At 48.4% G+C, this 17,689-nt stretch overlaps 9 non-coding genes across 9 annotated transcripts; all 9 read left to right on the top strand.

Moving 5' to 3' along the window:
- The first annotated feature begins 5,933 nt into the window (after positions 1 to 5,933).
- LOC141191060 (U2 spliceosomal RNA) lies at positions 5,934 to 6,124 on the top strand. Its single transcript, XR_012265064.1, has one exon. It is a non-coding gene; the product is annotated as a U2 spliceosomal RNA (small nuclear RNA).
- Positions 6,125 to 7,243: 1,119 nt separating this feature from the next.
- On the top strand, positions 7,244 to 7,434 carry LOC141191059 (U2 spliceosomal RNA). Its single transcript, XR_012265063.1, has one exon. It is a non-coding gene; the product is annotated as a U2 spliceosomal RNA (small nuclear RNA).
- A 1,119-nt stretch (positions 7,435 to 8,553) lies between these two features.
- Positions 8,554 to 8,744, top strand: LOC141191058 (U2 spliceosomal RNA). Its single transcript, XR_012265062.1, has one exon. It is a non-coding gene; the product is annotated as a U2 spliceosomal RNA (small nuclear RNA).
- A 1,119-nt stretch (positions 8,745 to 9,863) lies between these two features.
- Positions 9,864 to 10,054, top strand: LOC141191057 (U2 spliceosomal RNA). Its single transcript, XR_012265061.1, has one exon. It is a non-coding gene; the product is annotated as a U2 spliceosomal RNA (small nuclear RNA).
- A 1,123-nt stretch (positions 10,055 to 11,177) lies between these two features.
- Positions 11,178 to 11,368, top strand: LOC141191056 (U2 spliceosomal RNA). The gene has a single exon (XR_012265060.1). It is a non-coding gene; the product is annotated as a U2 spliceosomal RNA (small nuclear RNA).
- A 1,123-nt stretch (positions 11,369 to 12,491) lies between these two features.
- On the top strand, positions 12,492 to 12,682 carry LOC141191054 (U2 spliceosomal RNA). Its single transcript, XR_012265058.1, has one exon. It is a non-coding gene; the product is annotated as a U2 spliceosomal RNA (small nuclear RNA).
- A 1,120-nt stretch (positions 12,683 to 13,802) lies between these two features.
- Positions 13,803 to 13,993, top strand: LOC141191053 (U2 spliceosomal RNA). The gene has a single exon (XR_012265057.1). It is a non-coding gene; the product is annotated as a U2 spliceosomal RNA (small nuclear RNA).
- Positions 13,994 to 15,113: 1,120 nt separating this feature from the next.
- On the top strand, positions 15,114 to 15,304 carry LOC141191052 (U2 spliceosomal RNA). The gene has a single exon (XR_012265056.1). It is a non-coding gene; the product is annotated as a U2 spliceosomal RNA (small nuclear RNA).
- Positions 15,305 to 16,422: 1,118 nt separating this feature from the next.
- Positions 16,423 to 16,613, top strand: LOC141191051 (U2 spliceosomal RNA). The gene has a single exon (XR_012265055.1). It is a non-coding gene; the product is annotated as a U2 spliceosomal RNA (small nuclear RNA).
- Positions 16,614 to 17,689: the final 1,076 nt, after the last annotated feature.

The following is a 17,689-nucleotide window of genomic DNA, read 5'->3' as shown; positions in this document are numbered from 1 at the left end:
TCCACCAACAACCTCCGCCAGTGCCATATCTTGCAATCCGGCAGCTCCGCTGCCCACTAATACTATGGTATCCTACCCCGGACCCCGGCTTTCTGCACCTCCTCGCTTCGGAGGCGACCCCGTCCAGGCTCGGGGCTTCATAAATCAGTGCACCCTGCACTTTGAACTTTTGTCCCATCAGTTTAATTCCGACCGGGCCAAAATTGCCTTTATTATGTCCCATCTCACCGGGGAGGCCCTGGCCTGGCTAAATCCTCTATGGGAGAGAGGAGACCCCCTGGTGTCCAACTTGCCTGCTTTTCTCTCGGCTTTCCGGAAAGTCTTCGACGAACCCGGACGGAAGACCTCATCCGCATCCTCTCTGCTACGCCTCCGTCAGGAGGGTCTCACCGTGGGCCAATATGCCATACGGTTCCGCACCCTTGCCTCGGAGCTGGCCTGGGATAACGACGCTCTGGTATCCGTCTTCTGGGAGGGTCTGTCCGGTCGTATTAAAGATGAACTTGCTGGTCGGGACATTCCTACCTCTCTCGATGATTTAATAACCCTTGCCACCCGGATTGACCTACGGTTCCAGGAGCGTGCCAAAGAGGTCACCCGTGAGAGAAGGATTCCACGTTTAGCTCCTACTTTCCAGAAACCCGTCATTCCCTCCATCTCTCCCCAGGTACACTCTCCTGAGCCTATGCAGGTCGACCAGACCAAGATGGTCAAAACCCGTCAGGACTCACGCCGTGCCGAGGGGAGCTGCTTCTACTGTGGCAGTAAGGAGCACCGGATCCGTGCCTGCCCGGAGAGGTCGGGAAACGCCTGTGTCTAGGTTCGCTCAGAGAGGTCCACCTAGACAAGAATAAATCCTCTCCATCCCTGCTGTTGTCAGTTTCGATCATCTACGGGGAGAACCGTTATTTCGAACTAGCCCAACTTGACTCTGGAGCAGCCGGGAACCTTATTTCACAGTCCCTGGTTGAGAAATACCGCATCCCCACCAAACCTCTGGCTGTACCCTTGTCTGTCGCTGCCGTGGATGGGGGCCTCTTACCTCGCCCCATTCAACTCATCACCGAATCCATTACCCTGCAGGTGGGAATGCTGCATTCTGAAAGTATCTCCTTTCATGTTCTGCCTGGACTCTCTCACGCCCTCTTGCTAGGTCTGCCCTGGCTCCAGAGACATGCACCCGTGCTAGACTGGCAAACCGGAGAGGTCCTTCGCTGGGGACAAGACTGTCATAAAACCTGCCTGGTTCCCGTCCATCCCGTCCGTCCCTCTCCTACCCCAGCTAATCTACCTGGACTTCCGATTCCTTATTGGTCTTATGCAGATGTCTTTAATAAAAAGGAGGCAGAGACATTACCACCACATAGACCATACGACTGTCCCATCGATCTGCTACCCGGTACTACTCCTCCCCGTGGGCGTATCTATCCTTTATCCGCTGCTGAGACCCGGTCAATGTCCGAATATATTGAGGAGAATCTGGCCAGAGGATTCATCCGGAAATCTACCTCCCCGGCGGGAGCAGGCTTCTTTTTCGTCAAAAAGAAGGACGGCTCTCTCCGTCCCTGTATAGACTATAGAGGCCTAAACCTGATCACGGTGAAGAATAAGTACCCCCTTCCGCTCATTCCAGAATTATTTGATCGCCTGAGGGGGGCTAGGATCTTCACCAAACTGGACCTTCGTGGGGCGTACAACCTGGTTCGTATTCGTCAGGGGGATGAATGGAAGACGGCATTCAACACCCGGGACGGCCACTATGAATACCTGGTAATGCCCTTTGGTCTCTGTAACGCTCCTGCCGTCTTTCAAGAGTTGGTCAATGACATCTTCCGGGACCTTCTCTACTCCTGCGTAGTGGTGTACCTGGACGACATCTTGGTCTTCTCTCCGGATCTCCAGACTCACCGGAGGGACGTTCGTCAGGTCCTGCTCAGGCTAAGGCAGAACCATCTCTACGCTAAATTTGAGAAGTGCCTCTTTGAGCAGACCTCGCTTCCGTTTCTGGGCTACATTATCTCTCAGACCGGCCTACAAATGGATCCTGAGAAACTTTCTGCCATCGAGAAATGGCCCCGACCGGAGGGGTTGAAGGCCATTCAGCGATTCCTGGGCTTCGCCAACTACTACCGCCTCTTCATACCACACTTCTCTTCCCGGACGGCCCCAATTTCTGCGCTCACCCGTAAAGGTACTAATCCCAAAGAGTGGCCACCCGAAGCAGAGGAGGCCTTTCTTTCCCTTAAACAGGCCTTCTCTTCCGCTCCCGTGCTGCATCGCCCAGATGGCAACAAACAGTTCTTCCTGGAAGTTGACGCCTCCTCCTCTGGAGCCGGAGCGGTACTTACTCAAAAATCATCTTCCGGGAGGATGGTAACTTGTGGCTTCTTCTCTAAACTCTTCTCCTCCTCTGAGCGCAACTATTCCATAGGAGACCGAGAGTTATTGGCCATCAAACTGGCATTGGAGGAGTGGCGTTACCTGCTCGAGGGGGCTCTTCACCCGGTAATAATTTACACTGACCACAAGAACTTGGCTTACCTCCAGCATGCCCAGAGACTTAACCCGCGCCAAGCCCGGTGGTCCTTGTTTTTTGCTCGTTTTGATTTTGTCCTTCATTTTCGCCCGGCTGACAAAAACGTCAAGGCGGACGCCTTGTCTCGGTCCTTTCTGGTGTCTGATCTCGAGGAGGATCCGAAACATATCATCGATCCCGCCAGAGTAATGCAGGTGGCTCCCGTGAGTCTAAATCGTCTTCCTCCTGGTAAGACGTTCGTACCAGTACCTGATCGGGAGAAGATCCTACACTGGGGTCATTCTTCTAAACTAGCTGGCCACGCCGGTCAGAAAAAGACCCTCCAGCTTATTACCCGGCACTACTGGTGGCCTAACCTGCACAAGGATGTAATAGACTTTGTTTCTGCCTGTGTGTCCTGCGCCCGCAACAAAGTTCCAAGACACCTGCCGGCCGGCCGCCTCCTACCTCTGCCAGTACCTGCTGCCCCCTGGCAGCATATAGCGATGGACTTCATTACTGATCTACCCGTCTCTGCCGGTTGTACGGTCATTTGGGTGGTCGCTGACCGCTTCTCCAAGATGGCTCACTTCATTCCACTGCCAGGTCTTCCGTCTGCACCCGAGCTGGCTAAAGACTTTATCCGCCACATCTTCCGTCTTCATGGCCTGCCCCGTCACATCGTGTCGGATCGTGGGGTACAGTTCACTTCCCGTTTCTGGAGAGCCACTTGTAAATTGCTGGACGTCACCCTGGACTTCTCCTCCGCTTACCACCCACAGTCTAATGGTCAAGTGGAGCGGATCAATCAGAACCTGACCAGTTACCTTCGGCACTTCGTTAATGTCCACCATTCTGACTGGGTGGATCTCCTGCCATGGGCCGAATTCTCGTACAACAATCACGAGAGCGAGTCTTCCTCCAAATCCCCGTTTTTTGTAGTCTACGGTCAGCATCCTCGGATCCCGTTTCCCGTCTCCACCTCGGCGGACAATCCGGCTGCGGAATCTCTTGTTAACAAATTTTCCTCCATATGGGAGAGTACCCGGTCCGCACTCCTTCTGTCATCCGAGCGTATGAAAAGACACGCTGACAAAAAACGTCTGGACCCTCCTCAATTCCGCCCTGGGGATAAAGTCTGGCTCTCGTCCAAATATGTCCGGCTCAAGATCCCTTCCTCTAAGTTAGGGCCTCGGTTCATCGGCCCACTGGAGGTCATCAGTCAGATCAACCCGGTGGCCTATAAATTGAAACTCCCGGCCAACTTACGGATCCCTAACTCCTTCCATGTGTCTCTCCTCAAACCTGTGGTGCTTAACTCTTTTTCCAAGTCTACAGGTACGCCTCCTGCTCCGGTTTCTGCTGAGGACGAGTTTGAGGTAGAGAACATTCTTGCCACCAAAAGGGTAAGAGGAAAGACCTTTTTTCTGGTAGATTGGAAGGGGTTTGGTCCTGAGGAGAGAACGTGGGAGCCCCGGGAGAACATCCATGCCCCTCTCATCCTAGCTAAATTTCTGTCTGGCCTAAAAAAGGGGGGGCCTAAAGGGGGGGGTACTGTAGCGCTGGCGTCCCTGCCCTCTGCTAGGCAGGGACGCTGCTCCCCTCACCGCTCTGCTCCGTGCCCGGCGTCCTCTCCCCGCTCTGCTGTCAGCGCGCGCTCCTTCCCGGCGTCCTCCTCCCGCTCTGCTCTCAGCGCGCGCTCCTTCCCGGCCCCTGTGCTTAGGGCGCGCGCGCGCGCGCTCCCCTCCTCTTAAAGGGGCCGCGCGCGCCGTCCTAAGGAGTCCCCGGCCAATGGCCGGAGGACTTCATCATATATAAGGCACCTCCTCCAAAATGGAGGTGCCCGAGCAATGTTGTTTGCACCTGTGTCTCACCTGTGCTTCAGCCCTCAGGTCCCGTTGCCAGTTACCTGCCAGTTACCTGCCAGTTTCCTGCCAGTTTCCTGCTAGTTACCTGCCTGATTCCTGCCTGAATACTTGTTACCTGTCTGCCAGCCTGAGGTCCGACGGTCTGCCTTACTACTCCTGTCAGTCTGTCTAAAGGACCAGCCTGCCCGCTCACCTGGGAGCGCATATCAGCTACCTGCCTGCTTGCCTGAGGTCCGACGGTCTGCCTTACTACTCCGGTCAGTCTGTCTATGGACCAGCTTGCCCGCTCACCTGGGAGCGCTTCACCGTTATCTGCCTGCTTGCCAGCCCGGAGGCTCCGTTGTCACGTGCTGTGACCACCAGCTATCTCAGAGACTCTTGCCCGCTCACCTGGGAGCGCATCTCCGTTACCTGCCTGCTTGCCAGCCCGGAGGTCCCGTTGTCACGTGCGGTGATCACCAGCTATTCCAGAGACTCTTGCCCGCTCACCTGGGAGCGCTTCTCCGTTACCTACCTGCCTGCCAGCCCGGAGGTTCCACCGTCACGTGCCGTGACCACCTGCTATTCCAGAGACTCTCGCTTGCTCACCTGGGAGCACACATCTACCATCTGCCTGCTAGCCTACCCGGAGGCTCTGCCATCACAGGTCGTACCTACCCCTTACCCAGAGACTGCCCTGATCACTTGCCGTAACTCCCTGTCCGTTCACCCAGAGACTGCCACCCGCTCCCTTACAAGGGCCGCCCCCTTGTATAGTAGCTCAGAGGTTCCGCCTCCCGGACCCGTTACAACCATCTATTTAGCAAATGCCCTTGTTATCAACAGCAGCCTTTTAAACTCACCTGAGCTAACAGGTATGTGAGCTGGTTACTCTGCTGCGCTTAAAATTTCTTTTTTGGTTTGCTACAATGCCTTTTCTGAAACGTTGTCTCCCTCTGCTGGAACACTGACTTCTTTCATTTAATGCCTGCAGACTATAAAAGAGAAACCAACCCAAAAAGTTTGGTTGATTAGTCTGTGGCATTCTTTTAAACTGTTGCTTATGGCGGTCTCTGTGAGCTTCTCAGTGACATTCAGCCATCCAGGTATCCCGCCTGCAGTAGACGGAATGTGGCAATGGAACGCTGGCTGCGCGTGTCATAATAGGCTCTGAGCCTTTATATACCTGCGCACAGCAGCAGCCACCTTCAGTCTGCTGCTGGACAGCCAGCAGCAGCAGCAGCAGGAGAGGTAATTAATCAGCAACCCTCCTGCTAAGGGTAGACAGCTGCTCGTTCCACCCCCCCCCCCGCCTTAATTGGTTCTCCTCCCTTCCAACGGTGTTGAGGCGGGTGGGAACAGCCGGGGGTTGAGGGTACTGTGCTAAAAGAGGTGGAGTTATGCAGATCTAAAACGCGTGGATTGCAGCAGCAGCAAGCCGAAAAGTGCAGGCATGTGAGGGATCTAGAGGTTGACAGCATGTCTTCTTAACGGGAGTCCAGGTGGCCATCTCCACAAATGGACTTTTCAGAATCCTTGGGTGGCACCGTAGTCGGAAACCAATTCTGGTTATCGCTTCTCGGCCTTTTGGCTAAGATCAAGTGTAGTATCTGTTCTTATCAGTTTAATATCTGATACGTCCCCTATCTGGGGACCATATATTAAATGGATTTTTAGAACAGGGAGATGGAAAAAGAGCTTGCTCTGTCCACTCCACGCATTGACCTGGTATTGCAGTATCTCCAGGACCGGTGCACCCCTTCTTAATGCAGTTTCTAAAATCAGAAAGAATTGAATTCAATGCTTTTTGTTCATTTTGCTTGTTTGTCGGATTTTGGGATGGACTCTTTGGCTTTGCTTTTCTTCTCCTCATTGGATTTTTCATGTTAAAAGTTGCAGAAGCCAGATGACAAGCTCATTTTGGTTCAACTTCAGCAACTGTGCATTGCATTGCCATGTAATGTAATGTAATGCAATGCTATCTATCTAGCTCTCCCTCTATACTTCCTTTTGGATAAACAGACATATTAGGCAAGCATTTTGGAGCTTTCACCTAAATAACTACAGGTGGTGAGATAAGCTGCACAATATAATTGACCTTTCAGTATATTGTTGCACACACACCATCTATTTAGCAAATGCCCTTGTTATCAACAGCAGCCTTTTAAACTCACCTGAGCTAACAGGTATGTGAGCTGGTTACTCTGCTGCGCTTAAAATTTCTTTTTTGGTTTGCTACAATGCCTTTTCTGAAACGTTGTCTCCCTCTGCTGGAACACTGAATTCTTTCATTTATTGCCTGCAGACTATAAAAGAGAAACCAACCCAAAAAGTTTGGTTGATTAGTCTGTGGCATTCTTTTAAACTGTTGCTTATGGCGGTCTCTGTGAGCTTCTCAGTGACATTCAGCCATCCAGGTATCCCGCCTGCAGTAGACGGAATGTGGCAATGGAACGCTGGCTGCGCGTGTCATAATAGGCTCTGAGCCTTTATATACCTGCGCACAGCAGCAGCCACCTTCAGTCTGCTGCTGGACAGCCAGCAGCAGCAGCAGCAGGAGAGGTAATTAATCAGCAACCCTCCTGCTAAGGGTAGACAGCTGCTCGTTCCACCCCACCCCCGCCTTAATTGGTTCTCCTCCATTCCAACGGTGTTGAGGCGGGTGGGAACAGCCGGGGGTTGAGGGTACTGTGCTAAAAGAGGTGGAGTTATGCAGATCTAAAACGTGTGGATTGCAGCAGCAGCAAGCCGAAAAGTGCAGGCATGTGAGGGATCTAGAGGTTGACAGCATGTCTTCTTAACGGGAGTCCAGGTGGCCATCTCCACAAATGGACTTTTCAGAATCCTTGGGTGGCACCGTAGTCGGAAACCAATTCTGGTTATCGCTTCTCGGCCTTTTGGCTAAGATCAAGTGTAGTATCTGTTCTTATCAGTTTAATATCTGATACGTCCCCTATCTGGGGACCATATATTAAATGGATTTTTAGAACAGGGAGATGGAAAAAGAGCTTGCTCTGTCCACTCCACGCATTGACCTGGTATTGCAGTATCTCCAGGACCGGTGCACCCCTTCTTTAATGCAGTTTCTAAAATCAGAAAGAATTGAATTCAATGCTTTTTGTTCATTTTGCTTGTTTGTCGGATTTTGGGATGGACTCTTTGGCTTTGCTTTTCTTCTCCTCATTGGATTTTTCATGTTAAAAGTTGCAGAAGCCAGATGACAAGCTCATTTTGGTTCAACTTCAGCAACTGTGCATTGCATTGCCATGTAATGTAATGTAATGCAATGCTATCTATCTAGCTCTCCCTCTATACTTCCTTTTGGATAAACAGACATATTAGGCAAGCATTTTGGAGCTTTCACCTAAATAACTACAGGTGGTGAGATAAGCTGCACAATATAATTGACCTTTCAGTATATTGTTGCACACACACCATCTATTTAGCAAATGCCCTTGTTATCAACAGCAGCCTTTTAAACTCACCTGAGCTAACAGGTATGTGAGCTGGTTACTCTGCTGCGCTTAAAATTTCTTTTTTGGTTTGCTACAATGCCTTTTCTGAAACGTTGTCTCCCTCTGCTGGAACACTGACTTCTTTCATTTAATGCCTGCAGACTATAAAAGAGAAACCAACCCAAAAAGTTTGGTTGATTAGTCTGTGGCATTCTTTTAAACTGTTGCTTATGGCGGTCTCTGTGAGCTTCTCAGTGACATTCAGCCATCCAGGTATCCCGCCTGCAGTAGACGGAATGTGGCAATGGAACGCTGGCTGCGCGTGTCATAATAGGCTCTGAGCCTTTATATACCTGCGCACAGCAGCAGCCACCTTCAGTCTGCTGCTGGACAGCCAGCAGCAGCAGCAGGAGAGGTAATTAATCAGCAACCCTCCTGCTAAGGGTAGACAGCTGCTCGTTCCACCCCCCCCCCCCGCCTTAATTGGTTCTCCTCCCTTCCAACGGTGTTGAGGCGGGTGGGAACAGCCGGGGGTTGAGGGTACTGTGCTAAAAGAGGTGGAGTTATGCAGATCTAAAACGCGTGGATTGCAGCAGCAGCAAGCCGAAAAGTGCAGGCATGTGAGGGATCTAGAGGTTGACAGCATGTCTTCTTAACGGGAGTCCAGGTGGCCATCTCCACAAATGGACTTTTCAGAATCCTTGGGTGGCACCGTAGTCGGAAACCAATTCTGGTTATCGCTTCTCGGCCTTTTGGCTAAGATCAAGTGTAGTATCTGTTCTTATCAGTTTAATATCTGATACGTCCCCTATCTGGGGACCATATATTAAATGGATTTTTAGAACAGGGAGATGGAAAAAGAGCTTGCTCTGTCCACTCCACGCATTGACCTGGTATTGCAGTATCTCCAGGACCGGTGCACCCCTTCTTTAATGCAGTTTCTAAAATCAGAAAGAATTGAATTCAATGCTTTTTGTTCATTTTGCTTGTTTGTCGGATTTTGGGATGGACTCTTTGGCTTTGCTTTTCTTCTCCTCATTGGATTTTTCATGTTAAAAGTTGCAGAAGCCAGATGACAAGCTCATTTTGGTTCAACTTCAGCAACTGTGCATTGCATTGCCATGTAATGTAATGTAATGCAATGCTATCTATCTAGCTCTCCCTCTATACTTCCTTTTGGATAAACAGACATATTAGGCAAGCATTTTGGAGCTTTCACCTAAATAACTACAGGTGGTGAGATAAGCTGCACAATATAATTGACCTTTCAGTATATTGTTGCACACACACCATCTATTTAGCAAATGCCCTTGTTATCAACAGCAGCCTTTTAAACTCACCTGAGCTAACAGGTATGTGAGCTGGTTACTCTGCTGCGCTTAAAATTTCTTTTTTGGTTTGCTACAATGCCTTTTCTGAAACGTTGTCTCCCTCTGCTGGAACACTGACTTCTTTCATTTAATGCCTGCAGACTATAAAAGAGAAACCAACCCAAAAAGTTTGGTTGATTAGTCTGTGGCATTGTTTTAAACTGTTGCTTATGGCGGTCTCTGTGAGCTTCTCAGTGACATTCAGCCATCCAGGTATCCCGCCTGCAGTAGACGGAATGTGGCAATGGAACGCTGGCTGCGCGTGTCATAATAGGCTCTGAGCCTTTATATACCTGCGCACAGCAGCAGCCACCTTCAGTCTGCTGCTGGACAGCCAGCAGCAGCAGCAGCAGGAGAGGTAATTAATCAGCAACCCTCCTGCTAAGGGTAGACAGCTGCTCGTTCCACCCCCCCCCCGCCTTAATTGGTTCTCCTCCCTTCCAACGGTGTTGAGGCGGGTGGGAACAGCCGGGGGTTGAGGGTACTGTGCTAAAAGAGGTGGAGTTATGCAGATCTAAAACGCGTGGATTGCAGCAGCAGCAAGCCGAAAAGTGCAGGCATGTGAGGGATCTGAGGTTGACAGCATGTCTTCTTAACGGGAGTCCAGGTGGCCATCTCCACAAATGGACTTTTCAGAATCCTTGGGTGGCACCGTAGTCGGAAACCAATTCTGGTTATCGCTTCTCGGCCTTTTGGCTAAGATCAAGTGTAGTATCTGTTCTTATCAGTTTAATATCTGATACGTCCCCTATCTGGGGACCATATATTAAATGGATTTTTAGAACAGGGAGATGGAAAAAGAGCTTGCTCTGTCCACTCCACGCATTGACCTGGTATTGCAGTATCTCCAGGACCGGTGCACCCCTTCTTTAATGCAGTTTCTAAAATCAGAAAGAATTGAATTCAATGCTTTTTGTTCATTTTGCTTGTTTGTCGGATTTTGGGATGGACTCTTTGGCTTTGCTTTTCTTCTCCTCATTGGATTTTTCATGTTAAAAGTTGCAGAAGCCAGATGACAAGCTCATTTTGGTTCAACTTCAGCAACTGTGCATTGCATTGCCATGTAATGTAATGTAATGCAATGCTATCTATCTAGCTCTCCCTCTATACTTCCTTTTGGATAAACAGACATATTAGGCAAGCATTTTGGAGCTTTCACCTAAATAACTACAGGTGGTGAGATAAGCTGCACAATATAATTGACCTTTCAGTATATTGTTGCACACACACCATCTATTTAGCAAATGCCCTTGTTATCAACAGCAGCCTTTTAAACTCACCTGAGCTAACAGGTATGTGAGCTGGTTACTCTGCTGCGCTTAAAATTTCTTTTTTGGTTTGCTACAATGCCTTTTCTGAAACGTTGTCTCCCTCTGCTGGAACACTGACTTCTTTCATTTAATGCCTGCAGACTATAAAAGAGAAACCAACCCAAAAAGTTTGGTTGATTAGTCTGTGGCATTCTTTTAAACTGTTGCTTATGGCGGTCTCTGTGAGCTTCTCAGTGACATTCAGCCATCCAGGTATCCCGCCTGCAGTAGACGGAATGTGGCAATGGAACGCTGGCTGCGCGTGTCATAATAGGCTCTGAGCCTTTATATACCTGCGCACAGCAGCAGCCACCTTCAGTCTGCTGCTGGACAGCCAGCAGCAGCAGCAGCAGCAGGAGAGGTAATTAATCAGCAACCCTCCTGCTAAGGGTAGACAGCTGCTCGTTCCACCCCCCCCCCGCCTTAATTGGTTCTCCTCCCTTCCAACGGTGTTGAGGCGGGTGGGAACAGCCGGGGGTTGAGGGTACTGTGCTAAAAGAGGTGGAGTTATGCAGATCTAAAACGCGTGGATTGCAGCAGCAGCAAGCCGAAAAGTGCAGGCATGTGAGGGATCTAGAGGTTGACAGCATGTCTTCTTAACGGGAGTCCAGGTGGCCATCTCCACAAATGGACTTTTCAGAATCCTTGGGTGGCACCGTAGTCGGAAACCAATTCTGATTATCGCTTCTCGGCCTTTTGGCTAAGATCAAGTGTAGTATCTGTTCTTATCAGTTTAATATCTGATACGTCCCCTATCTGGGGACCATATATTAAATGGATTTTTAGAACAGGGAGATGGAAAAAGAGCTTGCTCTGTCCACTCCACGCATTGACCTGGTATTGCAGTATCTCCAGGACCGGTGCACCCCTTCTTTAATGCAGTTTCTAAAATCAGAAAGAATTGAATTCAATGCTTTTTGTTCATTTTGCTTGTTTGTCGGATTTTGGGATGGACTCTTTGGCTTTGCTTTTCTTCTCCTCATTGGATTTTTCATGTTAAAAGTTGCAGAAGCCAGATGACAAGCTCATTTTGGTTCAACTTCAGCAACTGTGCATTGCATTGCCATGTAATGTAATGTAATGCAATGCTATCTATCTAGCTCTCCCTCTATACTTCCTTTTGGATAAACAGACATATTAGGCAAGCATTTTGGAGCTTTCACCTAAATAACTACAGGTGGTGAGATAAGCTGCACAATATAATTGACCTTTCAGTATATTGTTGCACACACACCATCTATTTAGCAAATGCCCTTGTTATCAACAGCAGCCTTTTAAACTCACCTGAGCTAACAGGTATGTGAGCTGGTTACTCTGCTGCGCTTAAAATTTCTTTTTTGGTTTGCTACAATGCCTTTTCTGAAACGTTGTCTCCCTCTGCTGGAACACTGACTTCTTTCATTTAATGCCTGCAGACTATAAAAGAGAAACCAACCCAAAAAGTTTGGTTGATTAGTCTGTGGCATTCTTTTAAACTGTTGCTTATGGCGGTCTCTGTGAGCTTCTCAGTGACATTCAGCCATCCAGGTATCCCGCCTGCAGTAGACGGAATGTGGCAATGGAACGCTGGCTGCGCGTGTCATAATAGGCTCTGAGCCTTTATATACCTGCGCACAGCAGCAGCCACCTTCAGTCTGCTGCTGGACAGCCAGCAGCAGCAGCAGCAGGAGAGGTAATTAATCAGCAACCCTCCTGCTAAGGGTAGACAGCTGCTCGTTCCACCCCCCCCCCCCCGCCTTAATTGGTTCTCCTCCCTTCCAACGGTGTTGAGGCGGGTGGGAACAGCCGGGGGTTGAGGGTACTGTGCTAAAAGAGGTGGAGTTATGCAGATCTAAAACGCGTGGATTGCAGCAGCAGCAAGCCGAAAAGTGCAGGCATGTGAGGGATCTAGAGGTTGACAGCATGTCTTCTTAACGGGAGTCCAGGTGGCCATCTCCACAAATGGACTTTTCAGAATCCTTGGGTGGCACCGTAGTCGGAAACCAATTCTGGTTATCGCTTCTCGGCCTTTTGGCTAAGATCAAGTGTAGTATCTGTTCTTATCAGTTTAATATCTGATACGTCCCCTATCTGGGGACCATATATTAAATGGATTTTTAGAACAGGGAGATGGAAAAAGAGCTTGCTCTGTCCACTCCACGCATTGACCTGGTATTGCAGTATCTCCAGGACCGGTGCACCCCTTCTTTAATGCAGTTTCTAAAATCAGAAAGAATTGAATTCAATGCTTTTTGTTCATTTTGCTTGTTTGTCGGATTTTGGGATGGACTCTTTGGCTTTGCTTTTCTTCTCCTCATTGGATTTTTCATGTTAAAAGTTGCAGAAGCCAGATGACAAGCTCATTTTGGTTCAACTTCAGCAACTGTGCATTGCATTGCCATGTAATGTAATGTAATGCAATGCTATCTATCTAGCTCTCCCTCTATACTTCCTTTTGGATAAACAGACATATTAGGCAAGCATTTTGGAGCTTTCACCTAAATAACTACAGGTGGTGAGATAAGCTGCACAATATAATTGACCTTTCAGTATATTGTTGCACACACACCATCTATTTAGCAAATGCCCTTGTTATCAACAGCAGCCTTTTAAACTCACCTGAGCTAACAGGTATGTGAGCTGGTTACTCTGCTGCGCTTAAAATTTCTTTTTTGGTTTGCTACAATGCCTTTTCTGAAACGTTGTCTCCCTCTGCTGGAACACTGACTTCTTTCATTTAATGCCTGCAGTCTATAAAAGAGAAACCAACCCAAAAAGTTTGGTTGATTAGTCTGTGGCATTCTTTTAAACTGTTGCTTATGGCGGTCTCTGTGAGCTTCTCAGTGACATTCAGCCATCCAGGTATCCCGCCTGCAGTAGACGGAATGTGGCAATGGAACGCTGGCTGCGCGTGTCATAATAGGCTCTGAGCCTTTATATACCTGCGCACAGCAGCAGCCACCTTCAGTCTGCTGCTGGACAGCCAGCAGCAGCAGCAGCAGGAGAGGTAATTAATCAGCAACCCTCCTGCTAAGGGTAGACAGCTGCTCGTTCCACCCCCCCCCCGCCTTAATTGGTTCTCCTCCCTTCCAACGGTGTTGAGGCGGGTGGGAACAGCCGGGGGTTGAGGGTACTGTGCTAAAAGAGGTGGAGTTATGCAGATCTAAAACGCGTGGATTGCAGCAGCAGCAAGCCGAAAAGTGCAGGCATGTGAGGGATCTAGAGGTTGACAGCATGTCTTCTTAACGGGAGTCCAGGTGGCCATCTCCACAAATGGACTTTTCAGAATCCTTGGGTGGCACCGTAGTCGGAAACCAATTCTGGTTATCGCTTCTCGGCCTTTTGGCTAAGATCAAGTGTAGTATCTGTTCTTATCAGTTTAATATCTGATACGTCCCCTATCTGGGGACCATATATTAAATGGATTTTTAGAACAGGGAGATGGAAAAAGAGCTTGCTCTGTCCACTCCACGCATTGACCTGGTATTGCAGTATCTCCAGGACCGGTGCACCCCTTCTTTAATGCAGTTTCTAAAATCAGAAAGAATTGAATTCAATGCTTTTTGTTCATTTTGCTTGTTTGTCGGATTTTGGGATGGACTCTTTGGCTTTGCTTTTCTTCTCCTCATTGGATTTTTCATGTTAAAAGTTGCAGAAGCCAGATGACAAGCTCATTTTGGTTCAACTTCAGCAACTGTGCATTGCATTGCCATGTAATGTAATGTAATGCAATGCTATCTATCTAGCTCTCCCTCTATACTTCCTTTTGGATAAACAGACATATTAGGCAAGAATTTTGGAGCTTTCACCTAAATAACTACAGGTGGTGAGATAAGCTGCACAATATAATTGACCTTTCAGTATATTGTTGCACACACACCATCTATTTAGCAAATGCCCTTGTTATCAACAGCAGCCTTTTAAACTCACCTGAGCTAACAGGTATGTGAGCTGGTTACTCTGCTGCGCTTAAAATTTCTTTTTTGGTTTGCTACAATGCCTTTTCTGAAACGTTGTCTCCCTCTGCTGGAACACTGACTTCTTTCATTTAATGCCTGCAGACTATAAAAGAGAAACCAACCCAAAAAGTTTGGTTGATTAGTCTGTGGCATTCTTTTAAACTGTTGCTTATGGCGGTCTCTGTGAGCTTCTCAGTGACATTCAGCCATCCAGGTATCCCGCCTGCAGTAGACGGAATGTGGCAATGGAACGCTGGCTGCGCGTGTCATAATAGGCTCTGAGCCTTTATATACCTGCGCACAGCAGCAGCCACCTTCAGTCTGCTGCTGGACAGCCAGCAGCAGCAGCAGCAGGAGAGGTAATTAATCAGCAACCCTCCTGCTAAGGGTAGACAGCTGCTCGTTCCACCCCCCCCCCGCCTTAATTGGTTCTCCTCCCTTCCAACGGTGTTGAGGCGGGTGGGAACAGCCGGGGGTTGAGGGTACTGTGCTAAAAGAGGTGGAGTTATGCAGATCTAAAACGCGTGGATTGCAGCAGCAGCAAGCCGAAAAGTGCAGGCATGTGAGGGATCTAGAGGTTGACAGCATGTCTTCTTAACGGGAGTCCAGGTGGCCATCTCCACAAATGGACTTTTCAGAATCCTTGGGTGGCACCGTAGTCGGAAACCAATTCTGGTTATCGCTTCTCGGCCTTTTGGCTAAGATCAAGTGTAGTATCTGTTCTTATCAGTTTAATATCTGATACGTCCCCTATCTGGGGACCATATATTAAATGGATTTTTAGAACAGGGAGATGGAAAAAGAGCTTGCTCTGTCCACTCCACGCATTGACCTGGTATTGCAGTATCTCCAGGACCGGTGCACCCCTTCTTTAATGCAGTTTCTAAAATCAGAAAGAATTGAATTCAATGCTTTTTGTTCATTTTGCTTGTTTGTCGGATTTTGGGATGGACTCTTTGGCTTTGCTTTTCTTCTCCTCATTGGATTTTTCATGTTAAAAGTTGCAGAAGCCAGATGACAAGCTCATTTTGGTTCAACTTCAGCAACTGTGCATTGCATTGCCATGTAATGTAATGTAATGCAATGCTATCTATCTAGCTCTCCCTCTATACTTCCTTTTGGATAAACAGACATATTAGGCAAGCATTTTGGAGCTTTCACCTAAATAACTACAGGTGGTGAGATAAGCTACACAATATAATTGACCTTTCAGTATATTGTTGCACACACACCATCTATTTAGCAAATGCCCTTGTTATCAACAGCAGCCTTTTAAACTCACCTGAGCTAACAGGTATGTGAGCTGGTTACTCTGCTGCGCTTAAAATTTCTTTTTTGGTTTGCTACAATGCCTTTTCTGAAACGTTGTCTCCCTCTGCTGGAACACTGACTTCTTTCATTTAATGCCTGCAGACTATAAAAGAGAAACCAACCCAAAAAGTTTGGTTGATTAGTCTGTGGCATTCTTTTCAACTGTTGCTTATGGCGGTCTCTGTGAGCTTCTCAGTGACATTCAGCCATCCAGGTATCCCGCCTGCAGTAGACGGAATGTGGCAATGGAACGCTGGCTGCGCGTGTCATAATAGGCTCTGAGCCTTTATATACCTGCGCACAGCAGCAGCCACCTTCAGTCTGCTGCTGGACAGCCAGCAGCAGCAGGAGAGGTAATTAATCAGCAACCCTCCTGCTAAGGGTAGACAGCTGCTCGTTCCACCCCCACCCCCCCCGCCTTAATTGGTTCTCCTCCCTTCCAACGGTGTTGAGGCGGGTGGGAACAGCCGGGGGTTGAGGGTACTGTGCTAAAAGAGGTGGAGTTATGCAGATCTAAAACGCGTGGATTGCAGCAGCAGCAAGCCGAAAAGTGCAGGCATGTGAGGGATCTAGAGGTTGACAGCATGTCTTCTTAACGGGAGTCCAGGTGGCCATCTCCACAAATGGACTTTTCAGAATCCTTGGGTGGCACCGTAGTCGGAAACCAATTCTGGTTATCGCTTCTCGGCCTTTTGGCTAAGATCAAGTGTAGTATCTGTTCTTATCAGTTTAATATCTGATACGTCCCCTATCTGGGGACCATATATTAAATGGATTTTTAGAACAGGGAGATGGAAAAAGAGCTTGCTCTGTCCACTCCACGCATTGACCTGGTATTGCAGTATCTCCAGGACCGGTGCACCCCTTCTTTAATGCAGTTTCTAAAATCAGAAAGAATTGAATTCAATGCTTTTTGTTCATTTTGCTTGTTTGTCGGATTTTGGGATGGACTCTTTGACTTTGCTTTTCTTCTCCTCATTGGATTTTTCATGTTAAAAGTTGCAGAAGCCAGATGACAAGCTCATTTTGGTTCAACTTCAGCAACTGTGCATTGCATTGCCATGTAATGTAATGTAATGCAATGCTATCTATCTAGCTCTCCCTCTATACTTCCTTTTGGATAAACAGACATATTAGGCAAGCATTTTGGAGCTTTCACCTAAATAACTACAGGTGGTGAGATAAGCTGCACAATATAATTGACCTTTCAGTATATTGTTGCACACACACCATCTATTTAGCAAATGCCCTTGTTATCAACAGCAGCCTTTTAAACTCACCTGAGCTAACAGGTATGTGAGCTGGTTACTCTGCTGCGCTTAAAATTTCTTTTTTGGTTTGCTACAATGCCTTTTCTGAAACGTTGTCTCCCTCTGCTGGAACACTGAATTCTTTCATTTAATGCCTGCAGACTATAAAAGAGAAACCAACCCAAAAAGTTTGGTTGATTAGTCTGTGGCATTCTTTTAAACTGTTGCTTATGGCGGTCTCTGTGAGCTTCTCAGTGACATTCAGCCATCCAGGTATCCCGCCTGCAGTAGACGGAATGTGGCAATGGAACGCTGGCTGCGCGTGTCATAATAGGCTCTGAGCCTTTATATACCTGCGCACAGCAGCAGCCACCTTCAGTCTGCTGCTGGACAGCCAGCAGCAGCAGCAGCAGGAGAGGTAATTAATCAGCAACCCTCCTGCTAAGGGTAGACAGCTGCTCGTTCCACCCCCCCCCCCGCCTTAATTGGTTCTCCTCCCTTCCAACGGTGTTGAGGCGGGTGGGAACAGCCGGGGGTTGAGGGTACTGTGCTAAAAGAGGTGGAGTTATGCAGATCTAAAACGCGTGGATTGCAGCAGCAGCAAGCCGAAAAGTGCAGGCATGTGAGGGATCTAGAGGTTGACAGCATGTCTTCTTAACGGGAGTCCAGGTGGCCATCTCCACAAATGGACTT

The sequence above is a fragment of the Phyllobates terribilis genome, unplaced genomic scaffold, assembly GCF_046119375.1.
Source record: "Phyllobates terribilis strain yellow unplaced genomic scaffold, ASM4611937v1 Scaffold_40__1_contigs__length_11209783, whole genome shotgun sequence".
Lineage (NCBI taxonomy): Eukaryota > Metazoa > Chordata > Amphibia > Anura > Dendrobatidae > Phyllobates > Phyllobates terribilis.
The sequence above is the reverse complement of the archived record's forward strand: the minus strand, read 5'-3'. Positions and strand labels throughout refer to the sequence as shown.